This window comes from Hylobates moloch, unplaced genomic scaffold (assembly GCF_009828535.3).
Source record: "Hylobates moloch isolate HMO894 unplaced genomic scaffold, HMol_V3 SCAFFOLD_15, whole genome shotgun sequence".
NCBI classification, from domain to species: Eukaryota; Metazoa; Chordata; class Mammalia; order Primates; family Hylobatidae; genus Hylobates; species Hylobates moloch.
Genome location: NW_026652290.1, coordinates 96,697,386 through 96,722,112, shown reverse-complemented (window position 1 = coordinate 96,722,112; position 24,727 = coordinate 96,697,386). Strand labels below are relative to the sequence as shown.

The window sequence follows — 24,727 nt, the reverse complement described above, 5'->3', positions numbered from 1 at the left end:
AGGGCCTCTGGGGACTGTGAGTTGCATCAGCCTCTTGCTGAATTGACAGAACATTCAGGTTTCAGGGAGAGGTGAGGTCATTGCCAGGGATCTTATTCAAGGGATAAAGGCTGACACCTGTTCCTGCAGAGGGACCACACGGTGCGTGCCTGGAAATGGAAAATCCAGGCTCGCACTCTGGCTCTGCTCCTGGTTTTTGGCTCTTGGCTTCCTCAACTGGAAAATGAGAGGGATCCTCTCAAGGCTGAGGATGGGTCCTCATTTGTCATCCTGTGGCTCTCAGATCAAGAGGATCTAGAATATCCATGACCTCCTTCTAAACGACTTGGACTTTGGGTTAAAAATCTCTATTGGTAGATTTTGGCTTGCACAATGGTGGATTAGCCGCTAAGGACAAACCCACTCTCTCGCTGAGGTCAACTAGAAAAGCTGGACAGGGCTGGGTGCGGCAGCTCACGCCTGTGATCTCAGCACTGTGGGAGGCCGAAGCAGGAGGATCATTTGAGGTCGGGAGTTTGAGACCAGCCTGGCCAACATGGTGAAACCCCGTCTCTGCTAAAAATACAAAAATTAGCTGGGCATGGTGGCGCATGCTTGTAGTCCCAGCTACTTGGGAGGCTGAGGCACAAGAATCGCTTAAACCCAGGAGGCAGAGGTTGCAGTGAGATGAGATTGTGCCACTGCACTCCAGCCTGGGTGACAGAGAGAGACCCTGTCTCAAAAAAAGAAAAAAAAGCTGGACAGGGCCGGGTGCAGTGGCTCAAGCCTGTAATCCCAGCACTTTGGGAGGCCGAGGTGGGAGGATCACTTGAGGTCAGGAGTTTGAGACCAGCCTGGCCAACATGGTGAAACCCCGTATCTATTAAAATACAAAAATTAGCTGGGTGTGGTAGCAGGTGCCTGTAGTCCCAGCTACTTGGGAGGCTGAGGTACTACAATCACTTAAACCCGGGAGGCAGAGGTTGCAGTGAGCTGAGATTGTACCACTGCACTCCAGCCTGGGTGACAGAGTGAGACCCTGTCTGAAAAAAGAAAGAAAACCTGGACAGAATGTCAAAGCGTCTGCTCAAGGGTCTGCAGGGTTATTAAGATAATGGAGAATTTCCAGCCAGGATTTAGGGAAGGATCAAAGGAGAGCCTGGGTTTGGGGTCACTTTTTCCTGGGGTGGGGAGGGTTTGCTGAGAGGCCGAGTGATATTTCTATCAGCTTCACAAGGCCAAGGGTACAGAAATTGAGGTCCAGGATTTCCTGAGAAGGCTTGGTAAATTCCCCCTAGCTGTGAATTTGGACAACTTAATGTTGCACTGTAAGAGGAGCGATCACAGCTGGGCGCGGTGGCTCACGCCTGGAATCCCAACACTTTGGGAGGCCGAGGTGGGCGGATCACGAGGTCAGGAGATTGAGACCATCCTGGCTTACACGGTGAAACCCCATCTCTACTAAAAATACAAAAAATTAGCCAGGCGTGGTGGTGGGCACCTGTAGTCCCAGCTACTCCAGAGGCTGAGGCAGGAGAGTGGCATGAACCTGGGAGGCGGAGCTTGCAGTGAGCCGAGATTGCGCCACTATTAATTGTGTTAATTATGTTCAAGGAGATAAAAAGATGAAATTGGAATTTTAGCAGCAAATTGGAACAACAGGGAAAAAAGCAACCAGTGGATGTGGAGAAAATGACAATATCTGAAAAATAAGAACTCAACGGAAGAAATAAAAATTAGTGAACTGGAAGACGGAACAGAGAAAAATATCCAGAATGAAGCAAGAAGACACAAAGGGAAAGAAACTACAGAAGAAAGAGCAAAAGACATAGAAGATACAGTGACGTATAATATACATGTTATTGGAACCCCAGAAGGAGGAGAGAGAGAATGAAGCAGGAACAATCTTTGAAGAGATAATGACCAATAACTTTCTAAAACTGATAAAAAGACCTCAAGCCACAGATTTCAGAATCCCTAGAACCTCAGGCAAAAGAAATGTCCTAAAAAAGTGGCAGAGAAATGGCCAATAAGCACATGAAATGGTGTCTAATGATTAGTCATCAAGGAAATATGAATTAAAGCCATCAAGGGAGACTGCCTCCCAACCACTAGAGTGGCAAAAAGTTAAAAGACTGACAACACTAAATATTTGGGAGGATGTAGAAGAACTGGGTGCATCATCCGTTACTGACGGGAATGTGAAATAGTACAACCACCATGAAAAATGGTTTAGCAGTTTCTTATAAGGCTGAACACATACCTCACCTATGACCCAGGAATTCCACTCTTAGGGATTTACTCAAGATAAATAAAAACATGTCTCCATAAAAGGACTTGTACGAGATGTTCATAAGCTTTTACTCATAATAGCAAAACCTGGAAACAACCCAAATGCCTGTCAACGAGAGAATAAACAAGTCATGGCATTTCACACAATGAAATATGGCTGCGCAATAAAAAAGAATAAACTATTGAGAGATCGAGCAACATGTATGATTCTCAAAAATATAAATGTATTCTCAAAACTATAAAAAATAAATTATTCAATATTAAATATTAGTATTTAATTAATATTAATATATTAAATATTAATATTGAATATTTAAAAAATAAATGATTCTCAAAAATAAAAAAAGTAAAGCAACAGAAGCTGGATATTAGAGGTACATATTATATAATTCCATTTATATAAAGTTAAAGAATAGGCAAAACTATGGTGATAAGAGATGAAAACAGAGGTTGCTGCCTCTGGCCAGGGTGTTGGCTAGAAAGGGCCATGAAATAACTTCTAGGGTGATGGCAATGTTCTGTATGTTGGCTGAGCTGTTGGCATACACAGGTGTACACATTTGCTAAAATCCATCAAACTGTGTCTTTAAGATCTGTTCATCTTACTGCATTTGAATTGAAATTTGATAAAATCAGTTAGTTACAAACAAAAATCAACAAACAAAAGTTGCCAGAGGAAAAAACAGCAGCAATTAGGTGGACCCAGTGAAAATATCCTTCAAGAATTAGGGGGAAATAAGGGCATTTTCAGATAAACAAAACCAGAGTTTCTCACCAACAGACTTGCCTTTTAAAAGGTAAAACTAGAGAAAGATAATTCCAGATGAAAGGTAGAAAATGCAGGAAGGAGTGAAAAACAACAAAAGTGTTGCAGAGAGGAAAGAGCTTGATAAAATAATTCTAAAGTTCCAGTGGAAAGATCAACAGGAAGTGAAAAACTGTGTAAAAGCCTTACAACAAACACACATGGATCATAACAGCCTTCAACTCAGTCCTCACCTCCAACTAACCCACAACAGAAGATGTTCTATGCTTCTGCCTTCACATTTTTATTATACGACTTTTATTATATTATTTTGGTCATTGGATTCCAGTGATAGGAGTTATAAATATTACTTCAGGAGTTTACTAGTGATACATTAATTGAATTTTGCAATTCTACATGCACACAAAATGAAGTCAGCATCTGAAAATATACATATACATCCCCAACCGCTGTGACTGGTCCATCGTCAGCATGACAAGACTCAGTGCCAGCTGTCCCCAGAGCCTTTTCTTCAGTCCAGCCAGCCCCTCCTTGGACGTCCACTTTAGCAGTGCTCTGCAGCCGCAGGCAGATCCCTGTGTGCTCCACCAATGGCCTCCGCTCCACTCCCCACTCCCTCCATCTCCTCCCAACAGCTAGAGTGTGCTTCTGAAAATGCAGTTGAATCTGTTCCTCCCCTACTCAGAAACCACCAGCAGCTTCCAATTCCTTACAAAATCAAGTGCAAAAATCAAGGCTGATTGTTCAATTCCCACTGCTAGGAATTCTTCCCCCAGCTCCAATCTCATCAAAGAACTGCCTTCTCTGAAGCATGGCTCCAGGATCATCTCCTTTCTCACCCTGTGGCCTCATAAGCTCAGCATTTTCCAGATTCGGAAACCCTGGAGGGGGCCATGAGGGAGATGGCTGTCCCTGGGAAACGAAGACCCTTCTCTGGGCAAGTCTCTTAGTTCTCTGAGTTCTCTGGGCAAGATGGCTTGCCCAGAAGATATTTATTATAAGAAATTGGCTCACATAATTATGGAGGCTGAGAAGTCATAAGAGGTACAATTGGCAAGCTAGAGAGACACAAGAACTGATAGTTTCTGTCTGAAAGCCAGCAGGCTTGAGACCCTGGAGCATATGTTTCAACTGGAGTCCAAATGCTGGAAAAGCCTATCTGCCAGCTTGAAGGCTGCCAGGCAGGAGGAATTATCTCTTACTTAGCATGTTTTTGTTCTATTGAGGGCTTTAGCTGATTAGATGAGGCCCCCACATTGGGGTGGGGAAGCAATATGCTTTACACAGGCAATGGTTCATTTCATCCAGGAATATTCTCACAGACACACCCAGAATAACATTTAAACCGATATCTGGGCACCCCGTGGACCAGTCAAGTTAACACATAAAATTAACAGTTATGACAACCTTGGAGCCAGTCATTCAGCCCACCACATCATTCTCTCATGGCTGTTTGTTTTCTTGTAGTATTTATAATTTGATATTTAAGTTGTCCACCTACTGGACTGTAAGCCTCATGAGGCCAAAGATCTGGGGGCTGGGCACAGTGGCTCATGCTGGTAGCCCCAGCACTTTGGGAGGCTGAGGCAGGAGGATCGCTTGAGCCCAAGAGTTTGAGATCAGCCTGGGCAACATGGCAAAACCTTGACTCTACGAAAAAAAAAAATACAAAAAACTAGTTGGGTGTGGTGGTGCACACCTGTAGTCCCAGCTACTCAGGAGGCTGAGGTGGGAGGATCGCTTGAGCCCAGGAAGTGGAGGTTGCAGTGAGCCAAGATCATGCCACTGCACTCCAGCCTGGGCAGCAGAGTAAGACCCTGTCTCAAAAAAAAAATTAAAAAGGTATGAGTTGTTCTCCCCAGAACCTGGTATATATAAATGCTCAAGAGACATTTGCTTGGGGCCCGAAGCGGGGGACTATGCCTGTCTTCGCAGATGTCGACCTTAACCCTGGAAGATCTCTTTCCCCTGTGACATGTTCCTTCTTTACAATGCGGGCTTCAAATGTTGTTTCTTTTTGGAACACATGTTTTTAATGGCTTCTAGCGCCAGGTGACCTTGACTCGGAATTCCTAGAACACGGTACACTTGGAAAGTCATATGGGCTGTTTGTTGCAGACTAAATATTTGTGTCCTCCTCTGACCCCATCAAGTTCATATGTTGAAATCCTGGGCCAGGTGTGGTGGCTCATGCTTGGAATTCCAGTGCTTTGGGAGGCCAAGGTGGGAGGGTCACTTGAGCCCAGGAGTTTGAAACCAGCCCGAGCAACAGAGTGAAACCCCACCTGTACAAAAAGAAGAAAACTAGCTGGGTGTGGTGGTGTGTGCCTGTAGTCTCAGCTACTTGGATGGTTGAGGCAGGAGGATCCCTTGAACCCAGGAGTTGGAGGCTGCGGTGAGTTATGACCACACCACTGTACTTCAGCCTGGGCAACAGAGTGAGGCATATCTCAAAAAGAAAAGAAGGCCGGGCGTGGTGGCTCCCGCCTGTAATCCCAGCACTTTGAGAGGCCGAGGTGGGCGGATCACAAAGTCAGGAGTTTGAGACCAGCCTGGCCAACATGGTGAAACCCCGTCTCTACTAAAAATACAAAAACAGTAGCCAGGCGTGGTGGTGGGCGCCTGTAGTCCCAGCTACTCAGGAGGCTGAGGCAGGAGAATTGCTTGCACCTGGGAGGCGGTGGCTGCAGTGAGCCGAGATCGTGCCATTGCACTCCAGCCTGGGCGACAGGAGCGAAACTCCATCTCAAAAAAAAAAAAAAAAAAAGAAAACAAAAGGGCCTCAGCTTGCTGTTTTTGAAACTGAAGCCACATGTTTTTTTCCTAATCAGAACTAAAGTGAAAGATTAAAACAATCGATGTTTTGTTTGTCTTGGAGCAAGAAATATAAGATCTGTGTTTCTGGCTTGCAGACGAGCACCGCAGCACTGAAGCGTGTGTGGGTCGTGCATGTGACAGAGCACAGGAGGCCTGCAGCGAGGTCCTGACAGGGAGGACTTTCTCGGGCCGGAGACCTGGTTCTGAGCACGTCCCCTGGCCTTCCCTGAGCCTCAGCTTTCTCGGCTGTAAAATTCAGAACTAGAGAGCAGTTTCCCCTGTGCTCCATGACACCCTAGGGGTTCTGTGCGGAGGCTGAGCCACCCGGGGTTCTCAGGAGGGGCTCTCTTGGCCTTGGGGTAGAGTCTGTGCTTCCTGGTCAGATTCCATTTGTGTATGTGTATATTTTATCATACAGATAATAAAATATATATACATACATATTTTTATTTCTATTTTTTTGAGATGGCGTCTCGCTCTGCCGCCCAGGCTGGAGTGCAGTGGCGCGATCTCGGCTCACTGCAAGCTCCGCCTCCCAGGTTCATGCCATTCTCCTGCCTCAGCCTCCCGAGTAGCTGGGACTGCAGGTGCCCGCCACCATGCCCGGCTAATTTTTTGTACTTTGTTTAGTAGAGATGGGGTTTCACCGTGTTAGCCAGGATGGTCTCGATCTCCTGACCTCGTGATCCACCCACCTTGGCCTCCCAAAGTGCTGGGATTACAAGAGTGAGCCACTGCGCCCGGCCACATACATATTTTTAGAGGCAGGTTCTCACTCTGTTGCCCAGACTGGAGTGCGGTGGTGCAATCATAGCTCACTGCAGCCTCCAACTCCCGGGCTCAAGAGATCCTCCTGCCTGGGCTTCCCGAGTAGCTGGGACTACAGGTGCATGCCACTAGGCCTGGCTAGTTTTTTATTTTTTGTAGAGATGAAGTCTCTACAGCTATGTTGCCCAGGCTGGTCTCAAACTCCTGGCCTCAAGTGATCCTCCTGCCTTAGCCTCCCAAATCACGAGGGCTGCAAGCGTGAGCCATGGCACCTGGCTATAATAAAATAAATATGATATAGAATATAGAATAGCATCATAATATATAAATGTAATCAACATATAATACACTAAGCATGCTCAAGTGTACAGTTCTGCTAGGACAGGAAGCTGGAGGCGGGAAACTGGCCCTGGAGTGGGGGTTGTGGTGTTAGGCGAGGACCTGGTTACAGTGACTGCGGCGCTGACAAGAAATTATGAAAGGTCTTGAGGGAAGCGACACAGAATTTCAAAAGAACATAACAAATGCACTTTGGGAGGCCGAGGCAGGCAGATCACTTGCGGTCAGGAGTTCCAGACCAGCCTGGCCAACATGGTGAAACCCCATCTCTACCAAAAAATACAAACATCAGCCGGATGTGGTGGTGCATGCCTGTAGTCCCAGCTACTCGGGAGGCTGAGGTGGGAGAATTGCTTGAACCTGGAAGGCGGAGGCTGCAGTGAGCTATGATTGCGCCACTGCCCTCCAGCCTGGACAACAGAGCAAGACTCTGTCTCAAACAAAACAAAACAAAACAAAACAAAACAAAACAAAACAACAATGAATGGAGAGGAGAAAAGCTGCAGCGGCTATGGAGGCCCTGATGCCGTGGATGGTAAACTGGTATCTTCTGATGATGATGACTTTATTGTAAAAAGAGAACATACACGAGCATCAGGAACAAGGAAGGCCGTGCTGAGTGGCCCAGGTCAATCTGCTGAGAATGAAACCGACTGGGTCAATTTTAGAGAGACCCCTCCACGATGCTATCCAAAGCATGCGTCAGGCCGTCAGCAGTGGTGGTGACTCATGCCTATGATCCTACCACTTTGGGAGGCCAAGGAAGGAGGATCGTTTGAGGCCAGGAGTTTGAGACCAGCCTGGGCAACATAGTGAGATCCCCGTCTCTACAAAAAAAAAAAAAAAATTAGCCTGGCATGGTGGTGCACACCTGTGGTCCCAGCTACTCGGGAGGCTGAGGCAGGAAGACTGCTTGAGCCCGGGAGTTGGAAGCTGAAGTGAGCTATGATTGCACCGTTGCACTCCAGCCTGGGCAACAGAGCAAGACCCTGTCTTTAAAAAAACACAATAGAAAGGCATGCATGTATTTTGCCTACAAGGTTCATTACCCTAACAGCTCCACTGAGATTCCTGAATTCCTCACTGCACTGGAAGTGCTGATGGCTTCAGACTTCCTAGATATATATATTTTTTTCTTTTTTTTTTTTGAGGTGGAGTCTCACTCTGTCTCCCAGACTGGAGTGCAGTGGCGCGATCTTGGCTCACTGCAAACTCTGCGTCCCGGGTTCAAGCCATTCTCCTGCCTCAACCTCCCGAATAGCTGGTACTACAGGCGCCCACCACCACACCCAGCTAATTTTTTTTTGTATTTTTAGTAGAGACGGGGTTTCACGGTGTTAGCCAGGATGGTCTCGATCTCCTGACCTCGTGATCCGCCCACCTCGGCCTCCCAAAGTGCTGGGATTATAGGCGTGAGCTACCACGCTTGGCTATACATATATATTTTTTCGAGATGGAGTCTCACTCTGTCTCCCAGGCTGGAGTGCAGTGGCGCGATCTCAGCTCACTGCTACCTGTGCCTCCCGGGTTCAAGCGTTTCTCGTGCCTCAGCCTCCCAAGTAGCTGGGATTACAGGCGCCTGCCACCACACCTAGCTAACTTTTGTATTTTTAGTAGAGATGGGGTTTCACCATATTGGCCAGGCTGGTCTGACCTCCTGAACTCAGGTGATCTGCCGGCCTTGGCTTCCCAAAGTGCTGGGATTACAGGCGAGAGCCACCACGCCCGGCCATAAGCTCAATTTTAGACGCATACGACATCCAGGGGGAACGGAGACCCACCTCACACGGTCCCCGTGGAGCCCTGAATGGAGCCGTGTGCCGGAGGCTTGTTGTCGTCCCTCCCCCGGCTGCCCTGTCACATTGGCCAAAGGGTTTAGGGAGAACAACCTAGAGGGTTTGCTCATCCAGTGGCCTAAAGTTCTGCATTCTAAATATACACCATCCTAGGAACTCACACCTCTTCTTTCTCTCTCCTTCCTTCCTTCCTCCCTCCCTCCCTTCCTCCCTTCCTCCCTCCCTTCTTCTTTCTCTCTCCCTCTCCTTCCTTCCTTCCTCCCTCCCTCCGTCCCTCTTTCTCTTCCTTTCTTCTCTCTCCCTCTCCTTCCTTCCCTCCTCCCTCCCTCCCTCTCTCTCTTTCCCTTCCTTCCTTCCTCCCTCCCTCCCTCTCTCTCTTTCCCTTCCTTCCTTCCCTCCTCTCTCCCTCCCTCTCTTTTCCTTCCTTCCTTCCTTTCTCTCTTTCTTTCTTCCTTTCTTTCTTTCTCTCTCTCTTTCTTTCTTTCTTCTTTCTCAATATCTCGCTCTCTTTCTTTCTTTCTTTTTTTCTTCTCTGAGACGGGGCCTCACTCTGTTGCCCAGGCTAGAGTACAGTGGTGTGATCCCAGCTCACTGAAGCCTTGAACTCCTGGGCCCACGCGATTCTCCTGCCCCAGCCTCCCAAGTAGCTGGGACCACAGTCACACGCCACCATGCCCAGCTAATGTTTTAATTTTTTTTGTAGAGATGGGGGTCTCACTATGTTGTCCAGGCTGGTCTCGAGCTCCTGGCCTCCGGTGATCCTCCTGCCTCAGCCTCCCAAAGTGCTGGGATTACAGGCGGAGCCTCCACACCCAGCCTGTGCTCTAAGACTGATTCTTGCCGGGACCCTTTAGCACCACGGTGTGCCCAGCCTGTGCAGAGGGTGGGTGCGTGGGACCCTGCTCGGGGGTGGGTGGGCTGAATCCAGGTGTCCTGGGCTGTAAAGCCAAGAAGCAGACAGCAGGCCTGGGGTGGCTGGAGATTTCGTGGGTACCCTGGGGGCGCTGAGGCCGGAGCATCCCGAGAAGCCCAAACCTGCCTGGCCTGTCTCTGCGGAGCAGACAGCGAGGCCCGCTGGGCAGCGGGACAGACGGGCTTTCCTCCTCCTGGGGAGAACTGCCGGAGCAAACCCAGCTCCTTTTTTAGGTCTGTGATGCCACGGCCACTCTTGGAGGTGTTTTCCAGCTGCACAGGAAGCCGTGACAGCGAGACCCAGAGAGGCTGGGTCTGAATTCCAAGCATAGTTCCCATAGTTGGGAAAGTGCCACTCCCGGCTCCATAAACCGACCAGGAGCCGCCGCCACCAGGGCCATCTTCTCACCAGCAGGGAAAGAGCGTGCAGCCGGTGGAGGCTTCTGAGAGCTGGCCGCGGCGGCCTGCGTAAAAGGACAGGAATGTCAAGAATGCACCCGGTCTGGCACAGACAGGGACTTTACGGAGCGGCTCCTGGGCCTGGCGGCCAGAGAAGCGAGGGAGCGGGAGCTACCGAGGGTTCCTCCATTGGCAGGGAAGGTCCTGAATCCCCCAGACCCTGTTAAAAGAGGCTGATCAGGTTGGGTGCGGCGGCTCGTGCCTGTAATCCCAGCACTTTGGGAAGCCGAGTCAGGAGAATTGTTTGAGGCCAGGAGTTCAAAGCCAGCCTGGGCAACACAGTGAGACCCTGTCTCTAAAATAAAAAAATAAAAATAAATGTTCTTGGGGTAAGCGAGGCAGAATTTCAGGAGAACATAATGAGGGTGCAGTGAGCTGGGGTGGCACCACTGCACTCCAGCCTGGGCAATACAGCAAGACCCTCCCTGGTCAGGAGTTCAAGACCAGCCTGGCCAACATGGTGAAACCCCATCTCTACTAAAAATACACACACAAAAAAAATTAGCCTGGCATGGTGGTGGGCGCCTGCAATCCCAGCTACTCAAGAGGCTGAGGCAGGAGAATCACTTGAACCTGGGAGGCGGAGGTTGCAGTGAGCCGAGATCACGCCACTGCACTCTAGCCTGGGTGACAGAGCGAAACTCCATCAAAGAAAAAAAATTAAAAGGTAAGCTGGGTGTGGTGGCACAAGCCTGTAGTCTCAGCTACTCTGGGAGGCTGAGGTGGGAGGATGGCTTGAGGCCAGGAGTCTGAGGCTGCAGCGAGCTAGGGTTGCACCATTGCACTCCAGACTGGGGGACAAAGTAAGACTCCGTCTCAAGAAAATAAAAATAAAATAAGAGAGGCTGATCAGGGCCAAGGGCTGAGCTGGGAAGAAATGGTGCTTCTGTACCTAGCGCTGCCGGGCCTCCTGTCTGGGGCTGGCTGCAGGGCGGCCCTTCCAAACTGCTCCCTGTGGCAGGTGCACAGCCGGGCCTTGGCTAGGCTCCTGGGAGGCAGCTCTGTGTGTTCTTTTTTTTTTTTTTTGAGATGGAGTCTTGCTCTGTCACCCAGGCTGGAGTGCAATGGCATGATCTCGGCTCACCGCAACCTCCGCCTCCCGGGTTCAAGTGATTCTCCCGCCTCAGCCTCCCGAGTAGCTGCAATTACAGGCGCTCACAACCACATCCGGCTAACTTTTGTATTTTTTAGTCGAGACGGGGTTTCACCATGTTGCCCAGGCTGGTCTTGAACTCCTGGCCTCAAGCAATCCACCCACCACGACCTCCCAAAGTGCTGGGATTACAGGTGTGAGTCACCGCACCTGGCCTGGGGTGGGTTTTTTCATTTGTGCACTGCATGTTTATTACTGACAACCAGCAAGGAAAGGGGGACCGCGTCCTATGACTGCAAGGAAGTGAATTCAGGAAGAACCTGAATGAGCTGGGGATGACAGCTGGAAGCTTCGTGTCAGACAGCAGGCGACTCACATTTTCTTTTTTTTTTTTTTTTTTTTTTGAGAGAAAGAGAGTTTGTGTCCTGTACTCTAGGCTAGAGTGCGGCGGGCCGAGCTCGGCTCACTGCAAGCTCCGCATCCCGGGTTCACGCCATTCTCCTGCCTCAGCCTCTCCGAGTAGCTGGGACTACAGGCGCCCGCCACCACGCCCGGCTAATTTTTTGTATTTTTAGTAGAGACGGGGTTTCACCGTGGTCTCGATCTCCTGACCTCGTGATCCGCCCGCCTCGGCCTCCCAAAGTGCTGGGATTACAAGCGTGAGCCACCGCGCCCGGCAGGCGACTCACATTTTCAGTTTCAGCCTGGGAGACCCTGGGCAGAGGACCCCATTGCACCATGACCTCCAGAACTGTAAGCTCAGGCAGGGGTGTTGCTTTAAGCCACCATGTGCGCAGTAGTTTGTTATGCGGTGTAAGGAGCTGATATGCAAGGCCAGGATGGGACTGGTTGGGGTCTCCAGGCTGGAGCGCCCGCCGGTGAGCAGGCGTGGGTCCCACAGCCCGGGAGAGCTTCAGCTCTTATTCGCCATCTGCTGCTGCTAGGTGTTAAACGCTGGACTGAGCATGCTGCACACATCATCTCTGCTGTTTTCCTTTTTTTTTGGTTGTTACTGTTGTTGTTGTGTTGTTTTGTTTTGTTTTTGGGCAGAGTTTCGCTCTGTCGCCCAGGCTGGAGTGCAATGGCGCCATCTTGGCTCACTGCAACCTCCGCCTCCCGGGTTCAAGTGATTCTCCTGCCTCAGCCTCCTGAGTAGCTGGGATTACAGGCATCCACCACTGTGCCCGGCTAATTTTTTATTTTTATTTTTTGTAGAGACAGAGTTTCACCATGTTGGCCAGGCTGGTCTCGAACTCCTGACCCCAAGTGATCCGCCCGCCTTGGCCTCCCAAAGTCCTGGGATTCCAGGTATGAGACGCCGTGCCTGGCCTCCCTTTTTTTTTTTTTTTTTTTTTGAAACAGGGTCTTGCTCTGTCACCCAGGCTGGAGTGCAGTGGTGCAATCACCGCTCACTGCAGCCTTGACCTCCTGGCCTCCAGGGATCCTCCCACCTCAGCCTCTTGAGTAGCTGGGACTACAGGTGTGCACCACCATGCCCGGCTAATTTTTAATATTTTTTCTTTTAGAGCTGGGGCCTCGCTCCATTGCTCAGGCTGGTCTCAAGCAATCCCTCTGCCTCGGCCTCCCGGAGTGCTGGGATCTCGGGCATGAACCCCTGCTCCCGGCCTGCAATTTGTCTTTTCACAGCCCTGAGATGAGGGTGCAGCATTAAAACCGTGCAGAGGGTGGCTTCTTCTCCATGAGCCGAGCAAACCGTCCCCCCACGGCTGCTGCTTCCTGTAAACCAGCTCCTAAGCCCGGCGTGCGTTTGCTCTCCTGACGGCACAGGAAGTCAGGCTCAGCGAATTCCAGCTCAGAGCGGGCTCTGGTGGCTTCCAGGCAGTTCCACAATGAGGCGGCTGCGCTTTTCCAGTCTGCTCATCAAAGCAGACCCAGCCTTGTGTGGCGCGGGGTGCCGGGGTGAGTCAGCCCCGGGGGAAGGTGGCCTTGAAGGCGGGAGGGGCGGCCGGCCTGCAGCAGCAACGTGAGAACAGAAGCAGCCTTCATCTGGCTTTAAAACTTCCAGAACCAGTAGCTTTATAGCTCGCAGAGCTCCTGGACTCTTTCCTCCTGGGGGTCTGGCAATCCCCCACCCCTCACCCCTCCAAACCTGTGCCTGCTTCGGAAAAGGAAAGAAAAATAAACCCCAAGCAACAAAACCAGCAACCAGATTTGGCAGGAGGGGAGACAATGCTTGGAGTGGAAACGTCAGCCCTTGCCCGTGGAGGGATGACTGCTTCTGAGAACACAGTGTTCAGAGACAAGAGAGACAGGGTGTTATGTTTAGAGAGGAAAAGATCCAAACCCAAACAAAACGGAACAGTAGTTTGGGAGAGAAGAGAAGGCTCCGAGGCGCTGTGAGGAACAAGTCGCCTTCGTACAGTGGCTGGGGCAGCTGGGTTTGCAGAGAGCTGTGTCCCCGGGCACCTGCGTCAATGTGCACATCTGCACGCCCGCTGTGGGCACGAGGGCCTCAGCCATGAGCACCCCCGGGAGCCATGAGGACCTCAGTGCATCTCACAGAAGCCCCTGAGGACGGTGTGCAGTGGTGCGATCTCGGCTCACTGCAACCTCCGCCTCCAGGGTTCAGGAGATTCTCCTGCTTCAGCCTCCCGAGTAGCTGGGGTTGCAGGTGCCCCCCCCGCCCCCACCCCACCCAGCTAATTTTTGCATTTTTAGTAGAGATGGGGGTTTCACCATGTTGGCCAGGCTGGTCTCGAACTCCTGACCTCAGGTGATCTGCCCGCCTTGGCCTCTCAAAGTGCTGGGATTTTAGGCATGAGCCACCATGCTGGGCCAACAGTGGCTCTTAATGGGGGCGAGGGGGGTGGTGACTCAGTCCTGCCAGGAAACCCTGGGCAATGCCTGAGACATCTGTGGTTGTAGGGGTTGGGGGAGCTCCTGGCGTGGAGTGGGCGGAGGCCGAGGATGCTGCTCAGCACCCTGCAGTGCCCAGGACAGCCCCACCTCAGAGAACAATCTGACTGCCATGTCTACAGTGCCTAGGGGAGCCTGGTTTAGATTCTGCAGAAAGGAGCACACATAGGCCAGGCACGGGGGCTCATGCCTCTATTCCCAGCACTTTGGGAGGCCAAGGCGGGCGGATCACTTGACATCAGGAGTTCGAGACCAGCCTGGTCAACATACTGAACCCCCGTCTCTACTTAAAAAAAAAATCGAAATTAGCTGGGCATGGTAGCGCATGCCTGTAATCCCAGCTACTCAGGAGGCTGAGGCAGGAGAATCACCTGAACCTGGGAGGCGAGGTTGCAGTGAGCCAAGATTGTGCCACTATACTCCAGCCTAAGCAAAAGAGTGAAACCGTCTTAAAAAAAAAAAAAAAAAAAAAAAAAGGCCAGGTGCAGTGGCTCATGCCTGTAATCCCAGCACTTTGGGAGGCTGAGGCGGGTGGATCACCTGAGATCAGGAGTTTGAGACCAGCCTGGCCAACATGGTGAAACCTCCTCTCTACTAAAAATACAAAAAATTAGCCGGGAGTGGTGGTGGGCACCTGTAATGCCAGCTACTTGGGAATCTGAGGCAGGAGAATTGCTTGAACTTGGGAGGTGGAGTTTGCAGTGAGCCAAAATCACACCACTGCACTCCAGCCTGGGGAACGGAGTGAGACTCTGCCTCAAAAACAAAACAAACAAACGAAAAAGAAAGGTGCACACAGCTTTGAGAGCGGACACAGGGCATCAGGGTGAGAAGGCACAGGGCGAGGGTCAGGCGTTGATGTGTCCCCTGGCAGCTGGGATGCAGACCCCCCCATGTCCTGCCATGTTCTCACCAGGACGCCAAAGAGGGGACCCACGCAGAGCCCAGCGAGCCTGACTGACATGGGAACTTCAATACAAGAGACAGGTCTGAGACTGGCCACACCTGCTGCCTGCTCCACAGAACCCCAGAGCCCCCTCATCAACCAGGGTCTGCATGCAGAGACCCTGCACCCAGGGTGCCCCCCGCCCCTCCCCGCCCGCAGCACCTGCAGCCTCTCCGGGGCCAGGTCGCCCAGCAGGGCATGGGAGGGCGGCTGTGTGCGGGGCCTTCCGTGCCAGCTCTGACCGTTGGTGGCTCTGTGACCTCAAGGCAGGGCCGTGGGGCCCAGGGCTGCAGTGCGGGGGGCCTCTGCCACACGGAAGGGAGGGCCACACCCTGGCTGGAAAACAGCGCCTTGTGACTGTCCCTGTCAGCGCAGGCCATTTGCTCCCAGGCTAAATCGGTCCCCGGGGCAGCTATATTTAGAAGGGGCTAAAGAGAGGGAATGAATGAGGTGCCCACGAGAAAGTGAAAAATAGACCAGCGGGGCAGGTCCCGCCGCTGCCTTCGGCCGGAGCTCGGAGCCCAAGAATGAGCCGGCTTGTTCAGACAAAGAGGCCGTGGTGACAGAGGGTGACGCGCCGCCAGTGCGGGTTTGGTCGCCGCGGTGACGGGAGCAGGAGAAAAGAAAAGCTGCCCTCTGTCCACCCGGCAGTGGGGTCGGCGGGGGCGGGGGCGGGGGATGACCACGGTCATGTGAGAGTTTGCAAGCCCGGGAACCGGGGCCGGGCCAGGACACTGAACCCCGTGGCTCCTGTCACTCCAGTTCTGGGCTTCCCGGCTGAGGAAATGCTGTCACCCTGGCCCCGGGCCAGGGCAAGGGGCAGCGCCGGCCTCGTGACGGTGGTGCTCGGGAGCTGAAGGGGAGGAGGGTTAGGAAGAGACCAGAGGGCAGTACCGGGCCTTCCCACCTCGGCACAGGTGGGTGTTTCTCCACTCAGGCTCCCCCAGCAAACTCCTATACATCCTGCAAAGCCCCACCATGTCATCTCCTCTGAGAAGACCCTGATTGCAATCATCTATGCACAGCCAGGCTGCACTAAAACCCCTTCTTGGCACACTGGCAGCTCCCTGGACGTTCCCTGTGTCCTGTGACATTGTGGCTGCTGCACACGACACACGTTTCTCATCTCACAGCTCTGGGCTCAGAGTCCAACATGGGCCTCACTGGGTTAAAATCAAGGCACGGGCAGGGCTGGTCCCTCCTGGAGGCTCCAGGGGAGAATCCCTTTTCCGTCTTTTGCCTAGAGGTGCCTGTATCCCTCGGCTCGGGACCCTTCCTCCCCCTTCACAGACACCGCACAGCCTCTTCCAGTCTCTCTCTGACTCTCACTCTCCTGCCTCCTCTTCGTGGAGATCCTGTGAGGTCACTGCGTCCCCCGGCTTATCGACGGTGGTGCTTTCCTGACTCAGGGGGTCCTTCACTCAATCCCACCTGCAGAGTCCCTTTTTCCGTGTGTGGTGACACAGCCACAGCTCCCAGGGATTAGGACATGGATGTCTTTGAGGACTTTGTTCTGCCAACCCCAGGCACATCCCAGACGCTGGGTACCAAAGACGCCACTTGGATGGAAGGGGCCGGAGGCCGTGGTGCAGGGAGTTCACAGAGGGTGTTACTTCCCGGAACCCACTCTGTTCCCAGGGCCGATCTCCCAGGACACAGGCTCCCAGGCCCAGGCAGCCCTCGGACGTGGAGTGCCTGCCCCACCTCCATCCATAGCAGGTGCTGCTCCTGTGCATGGGCACGCGTGGCCTGGTGCACCCACCCCTCTGGGCTCTGCAGCAGGGGCCAGCCTGTCCGGGCACACACATGGCCAAGGATGGACCTCGAGCGTGGGGTTCTCTGCTGTGGCCCGTGGGCTCCAGGTCACATCATCAGAATGGCTGGAGGTCACCAGCATTGTGTGTGACATCTCCAGAGCCACCCCACTCCAGCCCTGGTGTTGTTAGAAAGTCCCGGAAAACTACAGGCCCAGGGAGGTGCTCCCTGAGGGCTAGGAATCATTAGGGATGTTTTCAGGTTAACAATGGGAAAAAAAAAAACAACAAAAAAAAACCAGGTATGGTGGCTCACACCTGTAATCCCAACACTTTGGGAGGCCAAGGCGGGCAGATTGCCTGAGCTCAGGAGTTCGAGACCAGCCTGGGCAACGCGGTGAAACCCGGTCTCTACTAAAATACAAAAGAAATTCGCTGGGCATGGTGGCATGCTACTGTAATCCCAGTAATCCAGGGTGGCATCCCTGTAATCCCAGCTACTCGGGAGGCTGAGGGAGGAGAATGGCATGAACTCAGGAGGCAGAGGTTGCAGTGGGTTGAGATCGTGCCATTGCACTCTAGCCTGGGCAACAGAGCGAGACTCTGTGTGGAAAAAAAAAACACAAAAAAAACCTAGCCAGGCCCAGTGGCTCACACCTGTAATCCCAGCACTTTGGGTGGCTGAGGTGTGTGGCTCACTTGAGGTCAGGAGTTTGAGACCAGCCTGGCCAACGTGGTGAAACCCCGTCTCTACTAAAAATACAAAAATTAGCCGGGTGTGGTGGCGTTCATCTGAAATTCCAGCTACTCGGGAGGCTGAGGCAGAAGAATCACTTGAACCCAGGTGGCGGAGGTCGCAGTGAGCCAAGATCACACCACTACACTCCAGCCTGGGTGCAGAGTGAGACTCCGTCTCAAAAAAAAAAAAAAAAAAAAGAAAAAAAGAAAAAAACCCAATAGCAAATAATGGATGAATTTAAGTTTTAGAGACTTGCTGGTGTAAAGAGCTAAAGTCTAAGGGAGGGGTCTCAACTAGAGGGGACTGTGACCCCCTCCTAGGAGACACTGGGTGATGTCTGGGGACATTTGTGGTTGTTATGACTTGGGGGTGCTCCTGGCATGGAGTGGGTAGAGGCCGGGGTGCTGCTCAGTGCCCTGCAGTGCCCAGGACAGCCAGTGCAGTGGCTCACGCCTGTAATTCCAGCACTTTAGGAGGCCAAAGCGGGTGGATCATTTGAGGTCAGGAGTTCAAGACCAGCCTGGGCAACATAGTGAAACCCCATCTCCACTAAAAATACAAAAAGTAGCCAAGCATGGTGGCGCTTGTCTGAAATTCCAGCTACTTGGGAGGCTGAGGCAGAAGAATCGCTTGAACCCAGGAGGCGGAGGTGGCGGTGAGCTGAGATCACGCCACTGCACTCCAGCCTGGGCGACAGAGCAAGACTCTGCCTCAAAAAACAAAACAAAACAAAACAAAACAAACAAACAAACAAAGACAACCCCATCTCAAGAATAATCTGACCCTAATGTCAGTGATGCTGAGACCCAGAGACCCTGGTCGAAGGGATGTTCCAGCCAGGAGCGGGCTTTCTCGTGAAATGTGCATGTTGTTCGCGTCCTGACAGGTTCAAGTGACAAAGCTGGGCAGGCTGAGGCCACCGAAGGGTCTCCTGGTTCCCTGTTCCTGCCACACACCTTGAATCCTCAATGCCAAGGCAACTCCAAACCCGAGGGACCCCAGGGGGGACACTTGGCCTGGACATGAAGGTTTGGCAGCAAACCGTCAGGACCCCTGGAGAGAACCCTGACTGCTGTGCCGACCCAACTGTGTCTGGCTGAACACTTGACGCTCAAACACAGCAAAGGGCGAGAAAGCAAGTTTCAGTCCAGGATGTACGTTTCGGCAAAAATGGCAGCCGTGGGGGCGGAGGTGGGGGAGGACCTGGAGGGAGGGCTTCAACAGGGCTGTGGTTTTTTTTTGTTTTTTTTTGAGATGGAGTCTCCCTCTGTCAACCAGGCTGGAGTGCAATGGTGAGATCTCGGCTCACTGCAACCTCCGCCCCCTGGGTTCAAGCAATTCTCCTGCCTCAGCCTCCCGAGTAGCTGGGATTACAGGCACCTGCCACCGCACCGGGCTAATTTTTGTATTCTTAGTAGAGACAGGGTTTCACTATCTTGGCCAGGCTGGTCTTGAACTCCTGACCTTGTGATCCACCTGCCTCGGCCTCCCAAAGTGCTGGGATGACAGACGTGAGCCACCGCACCGTCCGGGTCTGCGTTTTCATCTGGAGGTTCGCACGGGGCCAGGGCATTGTGAGGCTAAACATGGGAATTTCAGTCTCTCCTCCAGAATCTTCTGGAGAGGCACCACCGCAACTACCACGGCTGCAGCTACCAGGCACCAGGCACCAGCTGACCAGGAGGGAGGAACCACAAGGCTGCTGTGTCTGGGGTAAGCCAGCAAGCCGGGGGTGAGGGCGGGGGTGACAGGGGAACCAGCACACTTGTTGTGCACAAAGTTCCTTGTGACAGTGAGTTCGTCTTGGCCTCCGTCCCAGGATGAGGTTTTGATGACACGCATGGAATTTCTAACAATGAAATGGAGCGTGTGGTTTTGCTCACGCTTACCTCCCCTTTTCTTGTCTATCCAAATTCCATTACGCCTTTTCTTGCTAATGCAGAAACACGGCCAAGTCCTGGGCTGCCCCAGGAAGTGCCGAGGCCTCTTGCCGCTCTCAGTGGAAAAGGGAAACGTGGCTGCCTTGGGGCTGGGGTGCCCTGATTCTCAGAATCCCTGTGGAATGGGGAAAGAGTGTTTGGGTTGAGACCCGCTCACGGGAAGTGGGTAGAATGCAGGAGAAGGAGCAGCTGGGAGGCACTGTCTCATCCAGCCCCTGTGGCGACCCTCCTTGCTGGCTTTTTCTGAGACAGAGTCTTGCTCTGTCGCCCAGGCTGGAGCGCACTGGCGCAATCTCGGCTCACTGCAACCTCCGCCTCCCGGGTTCAAGCGATTCTCCTGCCTCAGCCTCCCGAGTAGCTGGGATTACAGGCGCCCAACACCAAGCCCGGCTAATTTTTTTATTTTTTGGTAGAGTTGCGGTTTCACCATGTTGTTCAGGCTGGCCTTGAACTCCTGACCTCAAGTGATCTCCGCCCACCTCAGCGTCCCAAAGTGCTGGGATTACAGGCAGGAGCCACCGCTCCCAGCCACCTCTGCTCACCTCCTCACCAAGCCCCAGCTTCCGTGACTGTCTCCCAGAGAGAATGACCATGGCCCTGGTGGGTTCTGAGGGGCCCGCACAGCCTGAGGGACCACCAGCTGCTCTGTGGCCAGAGGCTCATGACTCCAATCCCGCTCTGGCCCCCGGGCCTTGCTGCATCTTTTGGTTGCCAAGCCTCAGTTTCCCCACCTATAAAATGGGGACAATGAGCCCTGCTCCCCAGGGATCTTAGGAGAACTAAAGGATTTGGAGCAGTGGACCTGGCCTGCAGGGGGCATGGCAGAGGTGTCTGCTGAGTTGCTGAGTAGGGGGAGCTGAGGACCAGGGAGGCATCAGTGGTGGGGATGGCCAGGCTGCTGGGAACAGGGCCAGGGGACTTAGCCAGGGCCCGACGAGAACTGCCTGATGTCATTGCTGGAGCCTCTTGTCATCCCTCCCAGCAGATGCTGCAGCATAGGGACCTAATCCCCATGGGACGTGGCCACGTGGCTGGCAGCTTGAGCCTGCGGCCTGGAGACACCTGAGCCCTGCCCTGGCAGCTCCGTGCCACCTGCCGTCCAGCCGCGCTGCCATCAGCCAGCACGTGTGTGCCCCAGAGGACCGGGCTCAGGGTGGGCTCCAGGGACCTCGCCCTGGCCATCTGACCTCTAGCAAAGGAGGTCTGGTCTCCCGGTCAGAAAACAGCAGGGAGGGCAGGGACTTCTCCATGGAGAATATATTCACGGAGAAGGACGTAAAAGGATCCAGACCAGACACTGCAGGCACGTGCGACCCCTCGGCCATCGGCTACGTTTTAAATCATCACTGTCTTCGTCGTCATCCTGAGTGTCAGGGGTGTGGGGGCTGGGACTGGGGTGAGGCCATCAGGCACTCACCTTGGGGGCACAATCTAGGGAACGCCAAAAAGCCCCGCCATGCTGGTAAATCATATTTTCATGCAATCTTTTATTATTTATACATAAATATATGTATTTATTAATATATATTTATCTATTTATAATAGATAAATATATATAAACAAATATATATTTATAAATATATAAAAACATATATACATGTTTATAAATAAAATATATATTTAAGTTATATATATATATGTATATGTATATGAATTTTTTTTTTTTTAGACAGAGTCTCGCTCTGGGCCCCAGGCTGGAGTGCAACAGCACGATCTCAGCTCACTGCAACCTCTGCCTCCCGGGATCGAGTGATTCTCCTGCCTCAGCCTCCCGAGTAGCTGGGATTACAGGCATGCACCGCCACGCCTGGCTAATTTTTTTTATTTTCAGTAGAGATGGGGTTTTGCCATGTTGGCCAGTCTGGTCTTGAACTCCTGACCTCAGGTGATCCACCCACCTTGACCTCACAAAGTGCTGGGATTACAGGCGTGAGCCACCGCACCTGTCTGCTTCTTCTATATTCACAGCTGCTCCCCATCGCTTGCATTCCCGCCTGAGCTCCGCCTCCTGTCACATCAGCGGCGGCATCAGATTCTCATAGAAGCATGAACCCTATTGTGAACTGTGCATGCGAGGGATCTCGGCTGCACGCTCCTTACGAGAATCTGATGCCTAATGGTCTCGACTGGCCAACACGATGAAACCCCGTCTCTACTAAAAAATACAAAAAACCAGCCGGAAATCGCTGGAACCCGGGAGGCGGAGTTTGCAGTAAGCTAAGATCATGCCACCGCACTCCAGACTGGGCAACAGAGAGAGGCTCTGTCTCAAAACAAGCCAACAAAAATAATCTAATGCCTGATGATCTTACTGTCTCCCATCACCTCCAGATGGGACCATCTAGTTTTTATTTGTTTGTTTGTTATTGAGACAGAGTCTCGCTCTGTTGCCGAGGCTGGAGTGCAATGGTACGATCTCGGCTCACTACAACCTCCGCCTCCCGGGTTCAAGTGATTCTCCTACCTCAGCCTCCCAAGTAGCTGCGACTACAGGTGCCCACTACCACACCTGGCTAATTTTTGTATTTTTAGTAGAGATGAGGTTTCATCATGTTGGTCAGGCTAGTCTCGAACTCCTGGCCTCAAGTGATCCGCCCGCCTCAGCCCCTCAAAGTGCTAGGGTTGCAGGTGTGAGCCACCATGCCCAGCCCAGGGACCATCTAGTTGGAGGAAACAAGTTCCGGGCTTCCACTGATCCCACATTATGGTAAGTTGTGGCATTATTTTATTATGTATTACAATGTAATAATAACAGAAATAAAACGCACAATAAAAGTAATGCGTTTGAATCATCCCCAAACCATCCTCCCGCCTCCCCCACCACCCACCTCCCCACTGTCTGTGGAAAAACTGTCTTCCACGAATCCACTCCCTGGGGCCAAAAAGGTTGAGGACTGCTGCTTTAAGGAACCAGCAAAGGACAACAAAGGCAGCCCCAAGCCAGCAGGAGGAAGGAAATTGTAAAGATCAGAGCAGCGATAAACGAGACAGACATGAGAAAAACCGGCAAGTCGACGAAACCAAAAGTTGGTTCTTTGAAAAGAGCTGCAAGATTGACAAACCTCTAGCGGGGCTGACCAAAAGCAAAACCATAAAAAAAAGAAAAAAAAAGGAAATAAGATGCAAATAACTACAGGCAGAAACGAAAGGGGGACATTACTACCAATCTTATGGAAATAAAAAGCATTATCAGAGAACACCGTAGTATTATGAACCAGTGAGTGACACCCAATTAGGTCATCTACATGAAATGGACAAATTCTTAGAAAAACACGAATGAAACAGATCAGCGACGGTTTCAGGTTCCACTCACATCTCTTAGATACTGACTTAGATGCCAGCATGGTGCTGAGCATATATAGATGTACATTTTATATGTAATATATATATTTTATATGTAATATGTAATATATAATATGTATATATATGTATACACAGTGGCGTGCGCCTGTAGTCCCAGCTAGTCGGGAGGCTGAGGCAAGAGGATTGCTTGAACCCAGGAGTTCGAGATTGCAGTGAGCTATAATATTATATATAATAGATAATATATATATATTTTTTTCTTTTCTTTAGAGACCTGGTCTCACTCTGTTGCCCAGCGTGGAGTCCTGTGGTGCAATCACAACCGTAGCTCACAGTAGCCTCTACCTCCTGGGCTCAAGTGATCCTTCCACCTCAGCCTCCCAAAATGCTAGGATTATAGGCACATGCCACCACACTGGGTATATTTTTTAAGAGACCGGGTCTCGCTCTGTCACCTAGGCTGGAGTACAGTGGTGTGATCATAGCTCACTGCAACCTCGAACTCCTGGGTTCAAGCAATCCTCTTGCCTCAGCCTCCTGAGTAGCTGGGACTACAGGCGCATGCCATTGTGTATACATATATGTAGGTATATGTGTGTATAAAATATATATATATATTGAGACAGAGTCTCACTCTATTGCCCAGGCTGGTGTACAGTAGCGTGATCTCGGCTCACTGCAACCTCCGTCTCCTGGGTTCAAGTGATTCTCCTGCCTCAGCTTCCGGAGTAGCTGGGATTACAGGCACGTGCCACCATGCCCTGCTAATTTTTGTATTTTTGGTAGAGATGGGGTTTCGCCATGTTGGCCAGCCTGGTCTCAAACGCCTGACCTCAGGTGACCCACCTGCCTCGGCCTCCCAAAGTGCTGGGATTACAGGCGTGAGCCACTGCACCTGGCTATTTTTATATTTTTGTATCTATATCCTTGTTTAATCTTTGCGACCTTCCTGCAAAACGCAGAACGTCATCTCCACTGCAGTCAGTTGACAGGAACCCACCCAAACAGGGCAGAGCTGGTAAAAGGGGATCTGGGATTTGAACTCAGGTTTCCTGGCTCTGAGCCCAGAGCCCTTTTATGGGATGACTCAACCTCCCAATGTGTCAGGCACACATAAAAGACTGGGGCTTGTTTGTTCCTTTTTCTAAAAAACAAGAGATTCCAAGCTCATGAAGTAAGAGAAATGCCACATACCTTTTTTAGTTTCCCCAGGAATCACGGCTTGCTGTACACCCTGTTTAAAAAAGGAGAGAGAAAGAGAAAAGCATGGTTACATATTTTTTACTTACAAGGAACTCACAGAGCTACCTCCGGCTTTTATCAGAGAAGGACGCTGCTGTCCCCAAAAACGAAGCATGGGAATTCAAAACGGCCGTGCCCTCCGGAGAAAACGGGGGCAGAATCGACTTTATTCTTTACCACCAATCCGTGCGGAAAAGACCTGGATGCTTCTCTTGCAGGACAACAGGGCAAATTATCTCCTAGAAACTTGTGTTATTCTATTTCAGAACAAGGAAGCCTCAACCCCACAGTCAAAGTCCAGTCCATCAGACACACCAGTGCAAGAAAAACAAAATATCCAGGCACGGAGCCTTCCCATGGAATACTTCGGTGTTTTTCCATCTCTGATTTCTACTTTTATGTAAGCCACGTGCCGGGCAAAGGGAGAGGTGGAATGTGGAAACTGGGGACAAACCAATTAACCCCGAATGGAGGAACTGACAGGTATACGGGGGGCAGGAAGGCCGGGGGTCTCACGTGAGCTGCCCGGGGCCAGGAGGTCAATAGGAAGGAAAGCACGGCTCCAGGCCCCCGTGATTGGACTCCGGGGGGTCAGCGGGGTTGGGGCCTTTGGAGCTGCGGTTTTCCATGGAACGGAATCCTCTGCTCCAAGCCGGACCCTGGATAGAGCCGGGCCCCGCACCCGTCTCCGATGCAGAGTGCACG

General features: G+C 51.8%; 1 protein-coding gene across 1 annotated transcript in view; it reads right to left on the bottom strand.

Moving 5' to 3' along the window:
* Positions 1-24,018, bottom strand: part of GNG7 (G protein subunit gamma 7) — a 40,490-nt gene extending 16,472 nt beyond the window's left edge. The window contains exon 1 of the mRNA XM_032176904.2: positions 23,975-24,018. The gene's annotated coding sequence lies outside the window, so the exon portion shown is untranslated. The remainder of the gene's footprint in view (positions 1-23,974) is intronic.
* Positions 24,019-24,727: the final 709 nt, after the last annotated feature.